Below are 21,010 nucleotides of genomic sequence, written 5' to 3' on the forward strand. Positions count from 1 at the left end.
GGAATGACTGGGGATGATGAAACATGATAAACCACACTAAACTTGGCCAGATCAAACCAAATTTTATTCACCAAAATTAAAGGTGCTTAATGAGTTGTATACTCCAAGATGTACAACAACATTAGCTACAACCACGTACAGAATGATGAACTTGCACGTAGAATGCACCACAGATACTTCTCACAAGAGAACACTTGTGCATCCAACTGTTACAGTTGAAGTAAAAAGAGACATGCTGTAACATCCAGCTGGACTAAAGATGAAGAAATATTGTTGCTTTAACTAATGTTCTTCTGTTAGTAACATTCCTCTGTGGCCTCAGTGTTCCTATTTCTTTGTAGACAGAGAAGAAAATTAATACGTGAACTTGTCAGAGTTGGAACACGTTTACCCACCTTGTCCATATGCAAGTTTGCACTGGTTCAACCTGCAATTTTGTTGAAAACTGAAGCCTGCTTTAAGGTCTCAGAGGACACTTCTAATCAGTATAAACTTTAGTCAACATAAACTGCCTCACCCTGCCCTCTTGATTTAAATCTAGCTTGTATCGAGCTAAACTAAGGCAACAGAAGCCAGTTTTAAACCAACGTTGGGTCCATACATGATTTCACGCCATTTAACCAAAGGGTTTAAATTGTGACTTCAGATGAATGACGACGTGCTCCTCGTGCTCCGTTCCACGCTTGGGGTTATTCCCCCCCGCTGAATGCCGGGTGCCAGCGTCTCCCGGGCACGAATGGGAAGGGGCTGGGCTGCACTGAAGCTCCAGTTACGATACCGCAATATTTCAGGGCTTACTCGGGGAATAAAAAGCCTCCCTCCACCAAGGATGCTTTGCTCAGGGGCAGGAAGCCCCTGTCTGAGCTGCCAGCACCTGCCTCTCAGGGGGCACTTCGGCTCACCTGCCCCTCCCGGGGGATGCTGCGGGGCCGCACCGCCCCCCGCCCGCCTTTGTTCCGCTCGCCCCGCCTCGCCCCGGTCCCCTCCCCGGGGGCGGGGGCTGCGCGGCGCGGGGGCGGCGGGAGCGGGCGGACCCGCACCTCCTCCCCGGCCCGGCGCCGCCTCTCCCCGGCCCCGGCGCGGCGCGGCGCGGCGCGGTGCTGGCTGCGCTCCGCGGGGCTGCCCTGCGCGGCCGGAGCTGCCCTGCGCGGCCGGAGCTGCGCCCGCCCCCGCTGCTGCGCCGAGCCCGCTTTGTGCCGGCAGCCGCGGCAGGACGGCCCGAAAGGTAGGACGGCTCCCGCCGGCTCCCCTCGGCTCCCCTCGCCCTCTGGGCAGCATCTCTCTGCCGAGCTCCGCGGGCGGGGAGGAAAAGGAGGAGGAAGAAAGAGGGAGGGGAAGGGCTGGGCTCAGAAAAGGGCTGCTTCTGCCGAGGCTCCGCCGCTGCTCCAGGCAGCCCCGTGCTAGGAAAGCTGTGGGCTTAGTGGGAAAAAGCCTTTAAAAAAAAAAAAATAGTCTCGCTCGTTTTCTTGGCCGGGAGAAGCACATGGAAAAAGCTGCGAAGGGAGCCCGAGCATCAGGCGGCGGCAGCTCCGGCGGCCGCCGTCCCCCCTCGGCTCCCCGCCGGGCCCCGGCACCGCTGCACGGCGCGGCCCCTGCCCGGGCTTTGAAGGGGCAGAAATCCGACTGAGATCCTCCGCAACGAAACCCTCGGTTTGCGGTCCCGAAACTCGCGTCCCTCCCCGGGGAAAGGCGGCAGGCAGTCTGGCAGCCGGGAGAGCCCGGGCTGCTGCTTTGTACAGCTGAGAGTTTCATTATTTTCTGCCTTTTAGGGTAGAAGGAGGTGGTCTCTCTCCAGACTTTGCCATCTGAACCCGTTTCATCATAGCGGAGAGATTGCATCATGTTACAGCCCTGGATTCAGTAAGGGCAAAGGCGAAAAGAACCATCCTTCCAGATCTGTCCCATTGGCTTCCCTGTCCGACCCCCTCCTTTTTATTTCCTGTTTAACAGAGAGGTTAACACTAAAATCAGCCTGCGATTGGTAGGCGGCGGTTCAGTTCACAGCGACGTATTTTGATTTCTTCCACTGAGGGGTTTTTGGAAGCTCGATTTTAACTTTGTCGGTTCTATGTGCGTTATGTGTCTTGATGGGGGAGGTAGGGGGAAACTTGCCAAAGATTTAGCCGGTAGGAAAATAGTAGGCAGCAAAAGAGCCAGATAAACAGCCAGAAGCAGACGTTGCTTTACAAACTATAAGCTCTGAAGCTGGAGGAGGTGAATGGATTCAGGCAGGCATCCCTCTAGAAACCGAGGCGTTCACCTGCCCAGAAAGGCAGTGTAGATGAACGAATGCACGCTTCTGAACGGCAAGACAAGACAGACATCAGGAACAGAGAAGTATTTAGCTACTCTCCCCTCTGGATCCTATATGATCAGTTTGATGCAAACACTTGGTGTGTCCTTGCCTGTTTTATTTATCATAGCTTTGCAATGACTGATCTCTTCAGTTGAGATCCGACTGAAAAATAATACATCTCAAAGCCAGAGAGATCTAATTAAATATTGTACTGCAGTCCAGGATTTCCTAAGCCGACAGTTTCTGCTGTTCTTTGTGCAGTTCTTTGTTTTGTTCCATGGGGAAAAAAATGTCACAGCATGGCTTGGTTTGGCTCTCGGAGGTATTTGCCATAACTAGTATCTCGCCCTCACAGGTGCTCTGTTGCTGTTTGCTCCAACTGTTACAGGGCCACTTTTTTCTTTCACGAAAATAGCAGTATTATGAAGTCCTTTTTCTATGCCTCTCCGGGAAGGGTCGGTGCAGGGGGACAAGGGAACAGCTTGGCAGCCAGATGGGTCCATCCATCAGCGCTCTCCTATATGGGCACTTGGTGCCCTTCAGTCATCCCTTGTGCCTCCTGGTGGTTTCTGTAGGAAGAGCTGCACAATTACTTTCTCCTTTTGAACAATTCCTTTTTCCTTTCGGAGCTGGGGTGGAAGAGGAGCGAATCCTGCGTTAGAGCCAGAGGGAGAGCAGTCCTGTCTTTCGGTGGCTATAGGGCACCAGATGGGCTTAAGAAGAATTTGGAATGGATTCTGAAAAGAGGCATCTACAGTTTTCTTTGTGTGTCTGGACACCCAGTGATAGCAGTGACAAGCCTGCGCACAGAACAATGAGCAGATATTCCCTGTCTTTGGTACTGTGTGGCACTGTGTGGTGTTTCCCAGGAAATATGTCAGCAAATTCAAAGTGTTATGTGGTGTTCCTGGGTCTCAGGTAGATTTTTAGACAAAGGGATTTGGAAGATCTTTGGGGTTGAATTTGCAGTGTGTCTTGAAGCAGTGGCAATAAGGAGGAGTAAAACGCAAAGACACTTCAATAGGTCAGCTGCTTATGCTATTTTAAAATCTTACAACCTGAGTAGAGAGGTTTTTCACCTTCATCTCCTGAAGCTCTCAAAATTGAAGAGATACTGTCAGAGACATAAAGCAGAAAATAATATTGAAACCTCAACGGGGCAGGCTGTATTTGGTACATATACGACTAATTGTGCTATTCCTTTCAGTGGTGCAAAGAGAACCTGCTGTAAGGGCAGATCAAGAATTGTCTTGCCCTCCTGCTCACTGCAGACTTCCTTGAGACATTGCCCCAGGACAAAGAGCCAGCAGTTCAGGGCTGGCTTATGCAATCTGGAGTAGACTGATTTAATTTCCGGCCTTATTCAAAAGTTTCGTATCTCATACATCAGTCAATGGGAGTATGGAGCCCGCCTGGTTAACTGCATTGTCCAAAGCTGCGCTCTTTGTTTTGCGAGGAGGGGGCGAGGAGGAGGAGTGGATGTGCTTTATATTCACATGCACGAGACCGTCTTGTTGAAGTGGGAGGGTGGGACACAAGGACTTAGGCTTCCAAACTCCCATACAGTTTAGTTCAGTCTATATTATTGTGAGTCACATTAGAGCCTACTTTGTCAACTTTTCAAAAAAAATCCGTGCATCCCTTCCAGTTACTCAATTCAACTTGTTTTACGTGTGTATGACACCTAGGTACTGGTATGACCCTGAATTTCCTCTGATTCATCGGTTTATTGACAAATACAGCGTTCCATCTGGCACAGGAACTGTCTGTCTGGGCTGGGCAGGTGACTGTTTTACACACTCAGTAGATCTTATCCCATGTTAGTATACTCTAATGTGAAATGTTCTTAGGCTCACAGTTGAACTTTAAGACCCTCCAAAATAATAGAAGACTAGATGTCAATCAAAGGACTACAGAGTTACTGCAAACACTGAACCAGGACTGAAAAAGCTAAGTCTTGAACGTTCTCCTATTCTACACCTGTTAAGGTTATCTGTTGACTTCTAGGAGGGATAACTTTCCTACTATGAAGCATCCTAAGCTGGCCTTAGAGCAAATGTAAGTTTTTAATATCATACTGGATATCTTTTTGGGGAGTGTCTGAATAAAGCAATACCGAGAAGAATAGTCTGTCAGCACTATGAGCAGGTAGGAAAACATGCAGCTGCAGTCACACAGGGGTGACCGTGAACACAGTGTGCCCGTGTGACTGTCGGACTACACCTACATATCTACCTATACGTGAAGGTCTTGTATTTGTATTGCATATGCAACAGCATTGTAAAATACTATGTATAGACTAAGCTGCTCTTACTCACTGATTAAAAGGTAGCACTTGACTCTCCAAGTCATGAAATGCATGTTGATTCTAGTAATGCTAATGAATAGTATTGCAGGGACGTAATGAGGGTTTGTGGAAAGGGAGGATATATCATAGCAGATAACGAACTAACCTTTTGGGACATAAGCCCTGTTTTCCAGAGGTATGGTGAGAAATGAAATCCTGAATGACAGCAAAATAGAGTTGTCTGCTGTCCATTACCCCTCTGCCACCCTGACAGAAAGTTGTTCATGACATACAGTGGGTAGTAAAATTTGACTGCTCAGGGTGCTAAGCACCCTGAACACACAGCAATGCCCGAATGAGCTGATGGCGATCACCTCTCTTAGAGTAGCCCTGGGATTATACACTAGGCTGTGAAAACAATGAATCAATATCTGTTGTATATTTCATCACTGCCCATCAAGATATCTAGGGAAGAAACTCGTAAGAGGACTTTTTTTATCGGTTTGGTTTTGTATAGGTAATGCTCTTTACATGTAGGGGTATCTTAAAAGCTGATGGTGTATGTTTGGCAGTAGAATAGGCAGAACTGCCTAGGACCGTCTTCCTTAAATTTCTTTCCTAAACTGAAAAAGAAGTAAATACTAAAAAAATCAGTGCATTATTCCTTTTATGGTGATATAGTGTGTGATTTTTTGACTATCTGGGGGATTTCTGCTGCCAGCATCTCTCTGCCATCATGTATTTTTGAGCTGAGTGATAAAGGCTGTCTTTCCATAGGACAGCTGCTGGTAATGTCCTTATTGTGCCAAAATCTTTATAACTACAAAATGCTGAATAAAAATATTTCCATCCATTAATAATAAGTGCCAGAAAAGAGTATGCAAGCGGTTTCAAATTTGTAGCTGATGTCTCAGAGATAACAGAATTTTACTCCCAAGAAATCCAGCACTTTGTGTATATGAGGTAATTGCTATGAGTTGCACTAAATATATATTATTCATTATGGGACTATCATTATATCATGCTTGTGAATTCCCTCAAGTCTCTTATCACTGTCCTAATCACATCTAAACATTTATGGAAAGCAAGATTTTGGTGTCCTACTTGACTGACTGATGTTCTGGCTCACTGAATTCATTCTAGGCTCATAGCCACTTTTAATGAGCATGCTTGCTTGGTTCATCTAAAATGAATGAATTTTGGGAAAGGAGCTTAATTCATGTATTCACCATATCAGAGATACTACTTCTTCACAGAGAATGCGTAGTGGTAGGTTATCTCAGTTTTGCAGAGCAGCAAATAGTAAAGCTCTTTAATATGCTGCTTTCATGCTAAGCTACTATGCACTGTCTTCAAATGTATAAAGGCTCAGTATTTGGCAAGTTGCTGTGGGTGGATTTTCTTTTGTCCATTAAAGTATGTTTAAGTATCTGTTTGAAACTTATCTGGTCTCTCATCAGTTACACATGCTTATGGCATTCGTGTTGTTCAAAACTGGAAGAGAAGAGATGGAAAGGTAAGGAGGGAATTTCCATCTTCTGAGCAATTAGTGGATCCGGATTTTATTTTGCTGTAGCATTTCTTACCAGGAGCAGCTGCAAACAGAATTCCAGTGTGACCTTCACAGCATTTCCTAGTGCGGTCATCAATCAGATCTGGCAGGAGCTTTATCGCATCTATCAGTGTGGCTCATAAGCCACATGCTGTCTAGTCTGGGGAGAAAAACAAACAAACAATGGGAGCTACTGTAGGTTTCGTTTAAAATAAAACAACCACGAGTGAGCTTTTCCCATATGTGCCAGCTTTGTAGGCAGATTTCAGTTTTTACCGTGTGCTTGTGGGCTGATTAATAAAATACGATGATTGTAAAGCAATGGAAGAGACTTCCACTAAATCTCAATGGCATTGGCAAATCATTCACAAGCCGTTGCAGCTTCAGCTTTTCACAGTCTATATTCTCCAGTCTCATTCTAATCCTAAGCATTACTTTTACTAAGGAGTTCATGCAGTTAGACTATTTTAGGTGTTTTCTGCACACATAAATGTTAGGAAATAAAGAAGTGTTTTGAGACTTCTCTGATTCTTACATGAAATAATGTAGCTTTCTCAGATTAAGTGGTTTGCAATTTTTTGTGGCCACACCTGGAGTACTGCGTACAGTTCTGGTCCCCGCTATACAAAAAGGATGTGGACAGGCTGGAAGGGGTGCAGAGAAGGGCCACCAAGATGATCAAAGGACTGGGAAGCTGCCATATGAGGATAGTCTGGGAGAGCTGGATTTGTTCAGCCTTGAGAAAAGGAGGCTCAGAGGGGATCTCATCACCGTGTACCAGTACTTAAGGGGTAGCTACAAAGAAGACGGAGACTCCCTTTTTACACGGAGTCCCATGGAGAGGACAAGGGGGAATGGACACAAGTTGTTCTTGGGGAGATTCCGATTGGACACCAGAGGGAAATTTTTCACAGTGAGGGCAGTCACCCATTGGAATAATCTCCCCAGGGAAGTGGATGACTCGGCCACATTGGACACTGTCAGGAGTCGCCTGGACAGGGTGCTGGGCCATCTTGTCTAGACTGTGCTCTTCCCAGAAAGGTTTGACGAGATGATCCCTGAGGTCCCTTCCATCCTGTGATTCTGTGATTCTGTGATTCTGTGATTCTGTGATTCTGTGATTCTGTGATTCTGTGATTCTGTGATTCTGTGATTCTGTGATTCTGTGATTCTGTGATTCTGTGATTCTGTGATTCTGTGATTCTGTGATTCTGTGATTCTGTGATTCTGTGATTCTGTGATTCTGTGATTCTGTGATTCTGTGATTCTGTGATTCTGTGATTCTGTGATTCTGTGATTCTGTGATTCTGTGTGTGCCTTTGCAGGCTATTCTAGGGCTCTTTCAGAGGCAAGTTTATAATGTAGTGGCCAAGGTCAGCCATCAGCTGCAACATCCCACTTTTAAGCATGCAAAACATTATTAACACTCTGTTTTGTTTGTTTGTTTTGTGTTTCTTTGTTTGGTTCTTCCTACTAACCTTTGTCTGGTTTTGGAGTTTTACTGAAATTTTAAAACATTTTGTGTTCTTAGATTTTTTTTTTTTCTCCACTGTTACACCAAATTCACTGCCTTTTTCAAATACCTTTGCTTTCCTTTTCTTGCTAGCTGCAGTAAGTAAAGCTTTCTTGCCTTCCTTCCCAGGGCTCAGTACAGTGACTATTTGTCGCTTCGTGCCTGGCTTCCTTACAGGCAAAGTCCTAGCTAACAGGTAGATGGGAGAGCACGAAGCAATAGGAACAGGCAGTGTGTAATTCTAGCTTCCTTCATGGGCATATGTTTGCGTGTAAGTACGATAAATACAGATATATATGCAGATATCTATAGATAGGTAGGTCTATCTATACTCTAGAGTGAGTGTGTATATATATAGGTGATATATATGAGAATCATAGAATCATTAAAGTTAGAAAAGACATTTAAGATCATCAAGTCCAACTGTTAATGTAACACAGCCACATCTACCGCTAAACCATGTCCCTAAGCACCATGTCTACATGTCTTATAAATACCTCCAGGGATTGTGACTGCACCAATTCCCTGGGGAGCCTGTTCCGATGCTTGACAACCCTTTTGGGGAAGACATTTTTCTGAATATCGAACTTAAACCTCCCCTGGCGCGACTTGAGGCCATTTCCTCTCATGCCATCACTTGTTACTTGGGAAAAGAGACTGACCCCCATATCACTACAGCTTACTTTCAGGTAGCTGTAGAAAGCAATAATGTTTCTCCTCAGCCTCCTCTTCTCCAGGCTAAACAACCCCAGTTCCCTCAGCCGCTCCTCATAAGACTTGTTCTCTAGACCCTTCACCAGCTTCGTTGCCCTTCTCTGGACATGCACCTCAATGATCTTTTGTAGTGAGGGGCCCAAAACTGCACACAGTACTCGAGGTGCGGCCTCACCAGTGCCGAGTACAGGGGCACAATCACCTCCCTGCTCCTGCTGGCCACGCTATTCCTGATACAAGCCCAGATGCTGTTGGCCTTTTTGGCCACCTGGGCACACCGCTGGCTCAGATTCAGCTGGCTGTTGACCAACAGCCCCCAGGTCCTTCTCCACTGGGCAGCTGTCCAGCCACTCCTCCCCAGGCTTGTACTGTTGCATGGAGGAGTTGTGGCCGAAGTGCAGGACCTGGCACTTGGCCTTGTTGAACCTCATACAATTGGCCTCGGCCCATTGATCCAGCCTCTCCAGGTCCCTCTGCAGAGCCTTCCCACCATCAAGCAAATCAACACTCCCACTGAACATGGTGTCGTCTGCAAACTTACTGAGTGTGCACTCAATCCCCTCATCCAGATCACTGATAAAGATATTAAACAACTGGCCCCAACACTGAGCCCTGGTGATCACCACTTGTGTCCAGCCACCAACTGGATTTAACTCCATTCACCACAACTCTTTGGGCTCAGCCATCCAGCTAGTTTTATACTCAGCAAAGAGTATGCCCATCCAAGCCATGAAAAGCCAGCTTCTCCAGGAGAATGCTGTGGGGAGTGGTGCCAAAGGCTTTACTTTGATAATTTCATGATTGTTATGCCCAAGACAGCCTCCATCCTTCATATCACCCACCAGTCCTTCCCTCTTCACAAACAACAGGTCTATGGGGGTGCCTTCCCTAGTTGGCTCGCTCACCAGCTGTGTCAGGGAGCTATCTCACACACACTCCAAGAGCCTCCCAGGCTGTTTCCTCTCTGCTGCATTGTATTTCCAGCAGACATCTGGTAAGTTGAAGTCCCCCACGAGAACAAGGGCTGTAGAATATTTCATCTGCCTCTTCATCCTGGTTGGGTGGCCTATAACAGGCTCCCACCATGATATCTGCCTTGTTGGCCTTTCCCCGATTCTTACCCATAAACACTCAACCCTATTGTCATCATCATTAAGCTCTAGACAATCAAAACACTCTGTAACATATTAAAGCTGCCTTTATCACACAAATTTTCTGAGAAAAATAGCTGATTGCTAATAAATACGTGTATTTACTGTTACACTATGAAGTAAAAGGTTAAGGCCCTGAGCTTCAAACTGGTAATGTTTTATGGCCAAGAGTGGGGTATGATCTATAATTCTTGTGTTTTTTTTTTTTTTTTTTTAACCAGCCAACTCCTGGTAGAAGCTACTTTGGTCCCGGGTTTGGGCAAGGAAGCTTGAAATGCCGTAAGAAATGTGCAATAGCGGGTGCAGGAAAATGCTCATAAAATGTGAAATACTTTTAGCAAAATGGTTATCTACTCTGTCAGGAAAAAAGTCATGTGAATTGGCTAGCTGGCTATGGAAAGAATGACTTGCGGTTTTCCTCTGTGTGTGCCATGTCAGTTTGACAGGTTTTATGGCCCCAGCTGCTGAAATGGCACTAGGCAGAGCAGCAGGCGCAGCCCCTGCCCCAGAGACCAGCAAACCTGGGTGGAAAGGAGCCTGCCCAAAATGATCCTGTGCATGGTCTGTCTTCAAGTGCTGGGGCTGTGCCTGAGGATTTTGCCAGCCGAGGGGAAGAGTTTGACAGACAGACATCCCTGGGTGGTTTCAGATGGTGCTGTCAGTCGCTGCGTGCCAGTAGTGCCCATCCTCAGTGTTGAGCCAGTGTCAGCCCCTGGGTCCCAGCCCAGCATCTCTGGGGCCAGAAGAGACTGAAACTCTGGACAATGAGCTTCAGCAGCCAGGCACTGTAGCTGTACAACTACTTGGTAGAGGGGGTTTAAGAGGTCAAAGCCATAAGTGGTCCCGTTCCAGCAGGAGGATGAGGAGGAGAGGGGAGGCTGCCAGCAGGAATCAGCCTCAGAAGCCGAGTCCTGTGTTGTTGTTCAGGGGCTCCTGCTTCATGTGCATGCAGCAAACCAGCTGGCTGCGTGTTGCTGGTGTAGGCCAAATGAAGAGACGTGGTTTCAGCACTGCGAGCCGGGTGGGCCACTATGAGGAAATGATAAAATGGCAGGAGTTGAAAATGAGATAGATAATGTAAAAGGCAAAGTCGTTAGATAAGAAGTAGGGCTGCTGAGTGTCACTGGGGCGGTGGTGGCCAGGAGCTGAGCTGTACCAGGGCCACGCTTTGATGCTGTTCTGTTGCTGGGGCTTAGCATAGATCAAACCAAAAGAAATTGCCCTTGTGGAGAGTGGGATTTATTATTGTAAGCCAAGTTCATGCCAGAGAATAGAGTGAAATACTTACTGGATGCTGTCACCAGCTGGAGGAGATACAGACAGAAGAAAAGGAATACCTGAAAATGTTAGGAGCTAACTGATTTTTAACTCTGTTAAAGCAAAACATTATCAAAGAATACCCTTTAGAAAATGAAAAGGTCTGCTTCTTGAAGGGGAAAAAATATTCAGACTGAGGAGCTTCTGTGAATATGCAGAGCTCTTCTCGTGTGATCCCTCTGTCTGCACCATGTGTTTGCCATTAGGACCATGAAAAGCTGCGAGTCTCCTTGGACAGGGGATGATGGGTGCATGGTGGGTCCTGCAGGAAGAACCAGGAGTGCTGAAAGGAGACAGAGGCTAGGTCAGGCCATGGCATTTTGTTTTGAGCTTAACGGGAATGAAATCCACCCTGAAGAGTCTTGGGGAAAATTCTGGATGAGGGCCATTGTGAATAACGCTGAGTGCAGATGGGTGGGACCCACCTGATTACAAAAACAATCCTATTTCCAAGGTTAGTTAGTTCTGCTGAAAAAAGGGATATGTAACAAGTAAGGTCTCATTTAAAAGGAAAACAGAAACAGTTGGAGATCTTAAACAAAACAAAACAAAAACAACCAAAAATGAAAAGTCCCTCACTTCAGAAATCAATGAAAACAAGCCCCCAAACATGCAGGCAGCTGAAACCATGCACCAAAAGCCTCAGATAAACAAAACAAGTGTCCTCTGGGGAAAGGAAGAGCTGTTCCCTCTCTGGGAAAGTTTGTCTGTTCCTGTGTCTTGTGAACTTTTCATCTTGCCTTGGACTTTCTGCTGTCCTTGGTTCACTTTTTGCAGCTCCTTGGTCTCTCCTGCACTTCTTTCCCTGAGGCTCAGAGAAGTGTTTATGCAAGAGCTCAACTTTAAATAAATGAATCATCTTATTTGATGTTGGTGAGATCAGTGCTTTGGGTTGTGCGTGTGTTTACGCTGCTCTGCTGAATGGCTGCCCCCGCAGACAGAAGTCAGCTCAGGGGGTGTGTAAGTGTGCCCACCCCACATCAACCTTCCTGACCTCAAAAGGAGCCCTCCCACCGCCCTCCGCTGCTGCAGCTTGGAGCCACCTTCCACCTTGTGACGGCCACGACCTGAGCCTGATCCCAGAGCTGATCTGGATCAAACTGTATCCAGCACGGCAGAAAGATGCAACAGTTAATTTTAACCTGACTCAAGCCCCAATTAGGCTCTTGGTGACTGCGGTTCCCACCTGTCTGTCTGCAATGACGGAGTCTCACAGCCTCTCAACACTGCAATTTCCTTCACATCCCTGTGGATCTTCTCCTTTATTATTGTTTTCAAAATGCTGTGTCTAGATTTTGCATATGTGGAAAATCTTGCTGAGAGGTGTCACCCCTTTGACCTCATCTTCTCCTGATCTCTCATTTTTCTGTTTCCTTGCTTATAGTCCAAATATGTAACTTTTAAAAGTAATTTGAGTGTTAAAAATAAGCTATACTGAAGGCTTCCCTGTAAACAGTATCTCTCTGTACAACCTAAGGGCAATTACTTGTACGTGTAGAAGGCCCACGTGACTGTCTCCCCCAAATAAACAACTGAAGTATTGATTTAATTACAAGGAAAGCGAAAGCTGTCCTGAAGAGGTATGATGTTTGGGGAGTTTTAGACTTCTTCAACCCTTTTCAACTCCTTCAACTTCTTTTTCCTGTCACAGTAATATATTTCTAAGCATTATGGAACTAACTCTTCTGTACTTGCACTTGGGCATTCCTTTCTGGTTTATGGTCGACACATCTACGGGCTCCAAGATCTAAGTGCAAACTCAGACTGCCCTGAAGTTTATTGTACTTTATGAGAGCAAAGGGTGAAATCAGTCTTTGAGACTCAGGGCCATTTGGGCTACGTTTCCTGACATGCCAGCCCTTACAGAAAAACAGCTGTTCTGGGGTTGTTATTGTGCCAGCTTTAAAGAAAAACAACCAAATAAAGAAAAAATACTCTGCCAAATAGGGATCAAACCTTAGCTTGGTTTGACTGTGCTTTAAGCAGTCTCAGTCTTTGCATTTACACTAGTTGAGTTCTTTCCCTTCAGGGAAGTGACTTGGAAACAATATTTATGAAAAAGTCCAGCCCTTTCCCTGTATATCACTGTAGGGAAGGGCTGCTTCCTATCAAGATCTAAATGCTTTCCTCTGTGAGTCAGGATCTGGGCAACCCAGAGAAGGATCTAAATGTAAATATCTGGAAGTAAAGATGCATGAAATTGAGGTACACAGCTTTCCTAGGTGAGACTGTGGAGCTGCTGTTAGCCAGGAGGCATCACCTGGATGGTCCAGTCACCTGGCTGAGCCAGGACCAAAGTTGCCCAGAGACGACGTAGCAGGAATGTGCCCTTGCTCAAGCTATAGCTTGAGCTATGCATGTAGGCAAAGTGTGTGCCCTTCTAGTCAGTTCTCATCAGTGACTTACAGAGCACTTGGTAGCCTAGAGCAGCTCTTTACACATTAATAACTCATAAAAAATTGATGACTTCATGAGATGGGATGGGGAGTAGGAACTGGAAATGGCAGATGATCAGGGTGCAGAGGGAAGGAGAAAACTGATTTTGTCTCCCTGAATGCTTGAAACAAATGCATAATAAAGTTGTAAGGATTTTGGTACACTGACTGTCTCATCAGCCCTGCTAGTGCCGCAACACTCCCGAGCTTTCAGTACAAAACTCTAATCCAACTTCACTTCAATGAAATGCATAGCAGGGAGAGAAGCGTGTAAGAATCCTGTAGCATCTTTTCTCTTTTCTTGCTGTAGTCACTCCTGTTTTATAAGCTTTCATCTTAACTCCTGCAACTCAAATGAGTTTAGGAACACTCATAAACTCTGAAATAAACAAGCATTTGTTTGCTTTACCCGAGAAATTTAGTTTTTGGAATAATGCTATGTGTTATATCCTTAGGACCATTTGTCACACCACTTTTGAACTGTTTACAGGGGTTAGCTTACCTTCCCCTTCTGTCAGGCAGTCTATGGAGCAAATATCACCTGTGGTTTTACAACCCTGTGCTCCTTACATGAGCAGTGTCACATAACGCTATACTATTTGCTGTTAAAATTACAGACTGCACTCTTCTCCCAGCAAGCCAGCATAGAAGAGCTGTGCAAGTGAGCTCACTGAGGTGGGACATGCTGGGATTCTCCAAACATATGCACTTTGATTGCATTCAGTAGAGTCAGCTATAGGGGATCATGACCATCCTAGATCAGTGCACTTCATTACAGTAGTCTGCCAAAATAATCCTTCCCCTATTTAGTTCAGCTGCACCCAGTGCAATGAGGCACCTAAAGATAGGTGTATAATTCTAGAAGGCTCTTACCAGCTCTGGGAGGGGTGGAACGAAGCAAGGCTCGGTGTGTACCATAGTGCTTCACAGGGTGGTTTTGCTACATGCAGTGATGAAAAACATTTTTTCATAGATCAGAAAGCCATGAAATAATATTGAGCAACTATACCTTGTGATAATATCTGTCAGGGTATAACTACTTGAAAGCAGACAAAGGTCATGCCAAGAAGGTTTTTCCTTGGATTGGAGAAATCGTTACTTGTGGCATAATTCTCTGAAACTGTAAGTATTGGAGGTAGGCCTACCTAGGAAAATGTTAAATTCCTTATGTAATTTTTTCTTTATTAAAGGGAGAATTTCTTTCTAATGAGGTTTTTATAAGGGAGAAGCAGATACTGCACATTCATCAGTGGAAGTTGTCAAAAGCAGAAGGGGAAAACACCATTTCAAACTGTTAAGAGCAGAATGATAAAAGCCGCCTGGAAAAATAAATGCTCAGTGGTTGCTGATTTCACATGTAAAGTGCATTTTCCTATGGAATTATTATTTATACTGTAGTGAACCTAATACAGCATTTAATAAGCTTATTCATTTTTTAGTTCAGTGTTATAATTACAGTGATGCCTCTTTCTTCCTGTGCTTAAGAAATAGCATCCATGCCTACAATGACTCTTCCTCTGCCTGTAGGCAAGTCAGTTTTTGTCATTGACTAACAAGAGAAAGATCAAGGACTCCAGACCCTAATAATAGGACAGCTGGGAAATCACTGAACGCCAGCAGAGCGCCCTTTGAGTGAGAATTTTCATTGTCTGCTGCCATTATCTTGTTTTACATTCAGCTTGTCTGCTGGCTTGCAACCAGTAGCGAAGATTACTAGAATCTGGGCTTTTGAGGATACCATTATTTTCCTTTCTTTATCTGATGGCACCATGGAATTATGTCACTGAATTAAAATTCTGATGGTGGTAGACTGTGTTCTGGATGATTAAAAGCTTTGTCAGCATAAAGTTGCGTGTTCTTTAATTTAAGGATCAGAGGTCTGAATCCCATCTGTTCCACATGTGAGGGCTGAGAAATGGCATTATTAAGCTAGCTAAACAACTGTAAAATGTATATTAAGACTAGCACAGGGATTGATTTCGGTAGTTTTATATTGCCCTAGCTTCTTTATGTTCCCAGAGGTTTTTTCCTACCTTCTATTGGTGTGAACCCATTTTCAGAATCTTTCAAGGCAACAGCTGTGTATTCTGTAAGATAAAAAATAATGTGTCACCGCTCTTTTGCTATATTGTTATTGTAGGTAATTTACTAAGATACTTGTTAGGTCAGATTGTTATCAGTTTCCAGATTAGAAATACTGACTTCTGAAGGGAAAATTTGAAGTGGTGTATTGATTATGACTGATAGCTGCTTTTCCAAACATTTCCAAATGATCATCTATCAGCCTCTATTCATACAGGGCACTTTACAATGTAGGATCAGCTCAATCTAACTGCATGATCCAAAGATGACAATATTTCTGCTGGACTTGGAAAACATTAAACTGGTTTGTTTCCACAGTGAAATAACTTCACTTGTAAATATCCTACCCCAAAATAATCATATTAATTATAATTTATGTTTCTGCTAGTTCTTAAGTAAAAGCCTGCCCCATAGTAGAGATTTTTTGGACTTGACATGCATTCAGGACTGAATGGTTCCCTACGTGACTTTGCCTTATCCTCTATATAATTGCCTACCAACCTTTATTTTTTTTTGCCTTGCCTTACTCTGTATTTGGTTGAATACCTTCACCTGCATCTGTTGTGAATTTTGATGTGAGGAGATTATGATAGAGTCATAATGACAAATTGCTTTAGAAGACAGTTGGTGAGAAGGTTTCCCCTTGTAAGAACTGAGATCGAGGTTCTCCAGCATGGTGATTTTCAGTCCCACAATACACAGTCTTGCCAATGGGAATTTGTTTGGGGCTGCTTTCTTATCAAAAGACTATGGGTAGAAATTATGTGGGGGATGTCATTTGAGATTATTTTCAATCACTGTCCTTCAGGGAACAGAATGGAACTCGACATGTGCGACCAAAGGCAAAGTGAAGCAGAGGGCAACCAACTTGGACATTGATAAAAGAGGGCAATGATTTCAAATAGTAACAGGGTGGGAGATTTGTGAAATACATGCATTGATGCTTATCTACATCAGGTATAGAAGAGTAGTGATGGGATATATAACTGCATTATTCAGTGTACTGCAGGGGCTGGAGCTAAATCAACACAGCTGAACTTGTGTTGATCAGTTAGGAAAAGCAAAGGTACTAAGTGCAGTGCAAACCGTTACCCCTGCTTATCTGTGGGACTTGAGGGAATAGGCGTGCTGTTTGTCGAAATGATTTTCATTTTGTTTGTGGTGGCTTGTTGCACTGGTTGTTCCTGACGCGTGGGTGACAGCTATGAGCCAGAAATGTTTTCTTTCCCTTCTTCCTTCTCTTGGTACAGTGGGATGAAATCTTTCATTGGTACGTCAAATCTGTTATGTTTTTCACACCAGTTTGGAGGCTGGGAGAATAAGACCCGTGATGGGGCTCTGACAAGAGGAAGCCAAAGTTAGAGTGAAACGAGAATGCATTTTTATGAAGTAATGTTACATTTACTGATCTTGAAGATTATAATTTGGAAATGTGCTTTCTAACTGAGGAGAAACAGTTTGTTTTGATCTATTCACTTCTAAATTAGGACTAAAGTATTGGTACTTGCAAGGCACTAAGACAAGCATTCATTTGGACCACCTGTATTGAAAAAAAGGGAATATGAAGCTAAGTGTCATCGTATGTTCACAAGTCCTGCCTGTCCCTGGTGCTTGTAACAGCAGCCTCATGTGCATGCTGAGTGGGTTGGAAACTGAGGCGACTGTGTGAGCTCTCCTGTGGCTCCCAATGGTGCCAGTTAATGTGCACTTCAGAAATTGTAAGTCTAGATATTTCTCTTACTTCTATTCTCAGTAAAACTGGTTAAGCACAGGTAAAAGAGGACATAAAAATAAGAAGTAATAATAGCACTATTGAATAAGTATATGGATATAAAATATGACTATATTTTAAAAACTAACTGTATTTAAATAGCTTTACTGTAATGAGAAAGCTCTTTTTCACTTTCATTTTAGTAAACATGGGATCAGATTTTTCAAATTAAAGGCATGTGAAAGCCAGTAGGCACTCAGAGTGGGATACGTCCTGCCATACTTGAGCCACACAAGGGAGAGCCGGTCTACAGTTGAGCTCGTTCCCTGTAGACTTCCTTCACAATCAGGGGATAGAAATCTGCTTCTCTAGGATGTAATTACTCTGATCTGTTCTAAATGTCTATTTTAGGAAGCCTAAATGTCTCCATTGACTGTGCATTGAGCCTAGGGCAACTAGCTGAGATACAGATGACTACACTGTAGGCGCTGGCATTTAGTCAGAGGAATGTCACCTCTAAAGCTCAAATGGTCTGCCTCCCTGCTTTCAACCATATGAAATGAGTAATTCTTCTGAAGTAAAAGAATTTATTCAGGAGACTTAAAACAAGGTGATCATTCTTTGGATTTACATAGATAGGTGGATTACTTGTACTTTTAATTTAGGTTTACTCAGTGGTTACAAAAAAGTCTGTCACAACATCATTGCGTGGCTACTTCAATGCTTTGAAGGCTCAAGGGACTCCGTGAAAACATCCTTGAAAAGAGACTGGAAATGCAGAAATGGCGACTGAGACAGATTTTTGGAAAATGAGTTTTATGATACAAAATTGTCAGCTGTGTATTTCTGAGAATTGCTGTATAGTATTAGTTCTCTCTTTTATGAGAAATTTGCCATATTGATATATAAGATTATTTGTATACCAAATGTCGGTTCATTCAGCTCTGAGATTTTCAATCAGACTGCTGTGCTCAGTGCTTTACTAATTAAGATGTCTTGCATTGGCTGACTGAGGTTCTTCATCTTGAACAGACCGAAAATAATTTGTTTTATTACTACTGTTTAAAATTAAAAAAAAAAGAAAAAATTATGCTGTGAAATCACAGAAAAAAAGCATATTCTTAAGACAGAAAACGTGAAAAAGAAACCGATTGTGTAGTGCCTTAGGAGTCATCACTTGGAGGCACATGGGAAACTAGAGTTAGAATTTGGGAAAATGTTGCTTGTGACCTTGGAAAAGGTGCACGTTGGAGGCCATCATTTCCAGGAAGGGGAAGCATCTGGGTTTAACCAATACTTTACTAATCCATTTAAACATGAATACTACGTCTGAGTAATGCAGGGATTTAGGATTTTGAAAGGAAGTCCAGGGAGAACCAGTGGTTTGAATTTATTACCAAAACCTGATTTTTTTATAAGCATATGTCAGATTTGGACAGGAAGTATAGATACAGATATAGATAACTGAGAAATAGGACTTTCTTTAGCAGAAATCCATGTATAAACTATTGTATTGCAAGGTGATCTCCATAAAGGCTGTTTTTTAACCAAAATTTTATATGGTTTGGTTTTTATTATATACTATATTATATATTAAATACATTAGATCTATTATCTCTATATCTCATTCTCAGGTAGTTTAATAGAGCAATCATTTCCATAGAATACAGTGAGGAGATTTATGCAGAGATGGCTGGAAACTGTAAACATGCAACAGTGCTCATATGTCTCCAGGAGGAAGTGAACACCTATGAAAATAGGGTTTTGCCCATGAAACCCAATGAAGCAAAGTTCCTTCCTTACGCGTGTGTGTTTGCATTTAAGCCGATAGGAAAATCCAGAAGACTTAAATATGTCTATTTATGCACCAGAAGGTGAAATAAAACTGCAAACCGCCTAGAAGATGCAGAGCGCCTTGTGAAGCTCCTTCGTCTGGGGATTAACTTCACCCGTCTGGCAGACAGTGTACATAACCCATGTTCTGTATTTCTTTTCCTATTGACATTTGTTTACTGGTATCAGCCTTTGTCTGACTTTTTGTTGCTGTTTAAGTCTTAAAAATAGTTCAAAGACTTAAAAATAGTTTAAGCTATTTTTATAAAGAATGTAGTTCTTCATCACTGCTTCAGGCTGAATAATTGCTATCTGGCTACATCTTGCTTATATTACCTATTGTAGGTGACCTCCCAGAAAGACTCATTATTGTTTGAAACCTGATGATTATTGCTGTGTTGTGTTACCTAACTAATTTTTGTTGAAAGAAAGAGATAAGTTAAATATTATTAAGAGCTGGAGAGGTGGAGCATTTATTAGAAAGTGCTATTCATAAACACATCACATTCACCAAAGTGTAGACCACCACATGGTTGCTGTTTCATTTAGGCAAGCGTGCATTTACATGCTCTTTACAAGGGCTTATGATCTGCTGAGCAGCTGAGTTTATGTTAGCAGTCTGTATTAACCACAAAGGCAAGATAGAGCTAAATGAGGGCATCAAACCTTGGTAGATGTTTCAATGCTTTCCCTGAAACTGTATCCAGAGCCCTAGCAAAACACCACCAGTTGCTACTGGTCGAAGACTTCTATAGCACATATTCACACAACCCTCCTTGCCTTACTATCTAGAGAGCTTCTGATACAGCTTACAGAAAAAGACCTTAGACGCAACAAAATTTAAAAGGCTGGGCAGGGATTAAGAATTTAACTGCAAGGAACTACCTTCTGGAGATGCCTCCCTTTCACTATTGACCTTGACTTGGAAGAAACTGGTTTGTACCTGGAACCATATAGTATATAGGTGCTTATACCTCTTCACCTCATGAGGATATTAATAAATAGGATTTCTTGACTTAAAACTAATTTGAAACTAGTCTCCTCTGAGGTGTAGTGACGTCTGACATAGTAATCTAGTGAAGTGTATTACAAGTGTAATTATCAAGTAAAACCATATACTGTTCAACAAGCCTACATCAAGAGAGCAAAGGCTCTTAGTTTCAAAAGGGTGGATGCATCTAAATTTTTTTTTTTTCAAGCAGCCTCAGTTGCTGACCGCAAAAATATTTGGGGAGAATTGGCCCCAGCCTTTTATTAGATGACTCGCTGGTGCCCATTATTCCTCCCACTTCTGTTGCTATTCCACTATCAGTGTCCTACGGAATATGTATATGTGTGTATGTGTTAAAATATATATATATATATTTTTAAAAAAATATATGATCCAGGGGCTCCTCTTGGGTCGGTGCAGGGTGGTTGAGAGAAGCCATGCTGTGAAATGACTCTTGAATCTCATGTTTACCCTTGCACTGCACTGCCTCATGCCTAGCACTGAGACTCCTGAGTAACCGGTCTGGGTCTTTGCAGTGGACCTGATTCTTTTCCTCTTTATTTGGGCAAGCTTCCCTACTTTTCAATGAAGAGTCCTTGATGGAGCTGCAGGAGTTTGCTAGAGAAACACTAAGAGAAGTTAGTGCTTCCGGCTGATGAATTGTTCTATCTTGAGATAGATAGGATAGGAAAGACAATTACTTAAACTGTGTTAAGAACAGCTGGTCTTCTATATGAATACATGTGTGTGTAGCCTCTTGCATTAATGCTTCTGCACGCACCTATACTGCATAATAGGCATTCATAGGTGGACAATTAGAAATATAATACTGTATATAACCTGTTGCAGTGGAATTCTGACTGCCTTCAGGAGAGATTTCTTCCTATCATTTCAGATACATTTCAATTTTCTCATATTTGGAAGCACCAAAACTTTGCATCTTTGCATACTCTATCCTTAAAGGGTATGGGTTCTTTTTGTTTTGTTGTGGTTTGTTGTTTTTTGTTTTTTTTTTTTTTATTATTATTTCCTGCATTCATTTTCCATGCTGCTTGTGGATTCCAAAACCTTGCTAGAAGGTACTTTAAAAACGCTGACTTCTCTTGGTTGTTACATGTCAGCACAAAT

At 43.3% G+C, this 21,010-nt stretch overlaps 1 protein-coding gene across 3 annotated transcripts in view; it reads left to right on the forward strand.

Annotated features, from left to right (window-relative positions):
- Window positions 1–1,048: 1,048 nt before the first annotated feature.
- AFAP1 (actin filament associated protein 1) overlaps window positions 1,049–21,010 on the forward strand; it is a 120,831-nt gene continuing 100,869 nt past the window's right edge. Inside the window, exon 1 of one of the 3 annotated variants that reach the window (XM_064449077.1) lies at window positions 1,049–1,225. The gene's annotated coding sequence lies outside the window, so the exon portion shown is untranslated. The remainder of the gene's footprint in view (window positions 1,226–21,010) is intronic. The other 2 variants (XM_064449075.1, XM_064449078.1) reach the window with 2 other exon arrangements.

Source organism: Phalacrocorax carbo, chromosome 4 (genome assembly GCF_963921805.1).
Source record: "Phalacrocorax carbo chromosome 4, bPhaCar2.1, whole genome shotgun sequence".
In the NCBI taxonomy this organism is placed as follows: Eukaryota; Metazoa; Chordata; class Aves; order Suliformes; family Phalacrocoracidae; genus Phalacrocorax; species Phalacrocorax carbo.